The 2,715-nt window shown below is 33.6% G+C and overlaps 1 long non-coding RNA gene across 1 annotated transcript; it reads right to left on the reverse strand.

The window, feature by feature from the left end:
- Positions 495–2,441, reverse strand: LOC108660758. Its single transcript, XR_001926432.1, has 2 exons — positions 2,401–2,441; positions 495–808 (listed from the first exon to the last, which is right to left on the reverse strand). It is a non-coding gene; the product is annotated as an uncharacterized LOC108660758 (long non-coding RNA).

Consider the following 2,715-nt stretch of genomic DNA (forward strand, 5'->3'; position numbering starts at 1 on the left):
ACTTTTCAACCTCAAATAATACTAGCATTGATCAATATTAACCAAATGGGGCAAAAAAACTCATTTTATAAAAATTTTCGTTTAGTCCTCTAGTGGCAAAATTACCATTTTACCCTTATGCTCCAAAAATACTAGGAATCATAATATTTTCACTACTAAACATCATTTTATACTCCATTAATCATAATTATATTTCATATAATTACTTTTGGTCAAATGTGATCAAATCTTGGCTAAAAATCTCCATTTTATCATCAAATGGTAAAATAATCGTTTTGTCCCTAATCGGTCAATTTTCCTGATGGACTCCAAACTGGACCTTGAACTCCGAATCACTATTCTAAGCCATTCTGTGGGTTTCAAAATTTTCAATTTCCTCTTAGAATTTCTATTTGAATTAGTTCAATACTCGATTTAACTTAGTTGTGCCACTCGGTATAATACCGTCTTTTAATCGAACTTGACAGGGTCTCACAACTAAGCCCAAGCAAGCCTACTAAATTGATCTTATACATTAATCCCTATTCATTTAGAATCCAAAATTCGAAATATTCAAATACTGTTCCAATGAAAACAATTCATAAAAATCAATCATACATTCATAATGGCATCATCCACCTATATATTTATAGATAGAGTAACAAATGATTCTTAATATTTCACACCAAGTATTCATATACACATGATTAGACCTTGACTGTCAGCGAAGTGACTCTGGATGGGAGATATGGCTACTGAATGACAAAGTACCTGCCTAAAAGATGGGAGTACGCAGACACCTCAATCTACGTCCTAACCACCCCTGAATCTGAAAACATGAAATTTAAAACGTGAGTATAAACTCAGTGAGTGAACATAGGAAGGGAATAAGCAATTACAAGGAATGATTTAGAAATCATGATGCACTTAAGTTCGAAAATAGTGCAACCTAGTTCAAGTTCTTATTAAAATCCTTCCATCAACCCCAGGTTATTAAATCATTTCATAATGAAGGAACCATATTTAGCGGGAAATTGGAAAGAGAGGAAATTTCCAGCAATCATCCAAGCAAGGCAGTATAAACAGAATGTTCTTGTTGCAATAAAATCAATTCACATGCAAATGGTAAATTTTTAAGATTTATCATGCAATATAAACACATATTATAATCATAATCTTTCTATTGCATATACATATGCTTAAGCATATATCAATTAATATAGCACCACACCTCATTCAGCTCATGTACATCATCACCGACATGTGCACTGCCCACTCCGCACATGCATGGTTATAATTATCAAGACAACATCATTATCGGCATGTGCACTGCCCATTTCGCACATGCACGGTTGTAACTATCACGACATCATCATTACCGGCATGTGCACTGCCCACTCTGCACATGCACGGTTATAACTATCACGACATCATCATTACCGGCATGTGCACTGCCCACTTTGCACATGCACGGTTGTAACTATCACGACAGCATCATTACCGGCATGTGCACTACCCACTCCGCACATGTACAGTGTTATTTATCACACAATGGTACCATTTATGACATAGTATATATATATATATATATATTATTATACAGAAACATATGAATTTATTACACTATCTATTTCATAACATAAAAACATTTCATAAGGGCTTGTTCCCGTGCAAGTTTTTGAAGAAAAATCAATAAAATGTTTTAGAGGATTCAATCAAACATAAACGTGTATATCCCAAGACCTTTTAATGCAAGTTCACTCACTTAGCAACAATGAGATTTTAAGTCGCTATTTGTTCGGAGGTGTTTCTAACTATTTTCACTGGCTGGTCGCTCGTTATTTACTTCGGCATGCCACCACAGTTCTCTAACTTTATCTTTGCACTTTCTAGCAATAATACGAACTCAATATATTTAATTACATACGTATATGGGCAGCACTTCAATCAATTAATCCTTACTCAAATTTATATTTTCATCCTATCGTGAAACCATCTTCAATTAACTCACATCTTAATACATTTTTACCAAAATTACTTACATCCATTGCTTACGAAATTCCTTAGATTATATCATCGACAACTTATTTATGATGTCACGTGCGTACTTCAACCTTTCTAAATAATTTTCACCCAAATCCATCTTATATTTTTACACATAATCCACATATATGGCAGCAACAATTATTCTTACTTTCACTCGATTATTTCCTAGTTTACATGCATTGTTATCTATCTAACTTTCAATACTTTGTTTCTCAATCGTCCATCCACAATATTCCTTTTTGATTTCTTTCAAACAACATGCCATACAGTCTTAACAATTTTCAAATATCTTATGCAAATAGATCCTTTCAACAACCATAATTCCATCACAATATTCAACTAACTGTATGTTTTAAAACATAGTGTTAAGCTTACCGTTTTCCTTTTCCATTTTGAGTCCTTCATTTACCCATGGGTTTATTGGCTTACATGTTACCAATTTTTCTCCAATCAAGCCAATCTTTGCTGCCACAAGACATTTCTCCAAGTCACTAACTCATTTTCAAAGACCACTCTAGCCAAAAATAAGAATTCTTACTGTTCTTTGCTTGAATCACCAAAACCAAGCTTTTTCTTCCTTTCTCTCTTTTTCTTTCTTCTCCTCCTAGGGTTTAGATGTGTTGGAAATTGGGGTTAAAGGTTGTAGATTTAGTGCTCAAGAAGTTTGGAGAAGAAAGGAAAAGAAAACAT

The sequence above is a fragment of the Theobroma cacao genome, chromosome 2 (assembly GCF_000208745.1).
Source record: "Theobroma cacao cultivar B97-61/B2 chromosome 2, Criollo_cocoa_genome_V2, whole genome shotgun sequence".
NCBI lineage: Eukaryota > Viridiplantae > Streptophyta > Magnoliopsida > Malvales > Malvaceae > Theobroma > Theobroma cacao.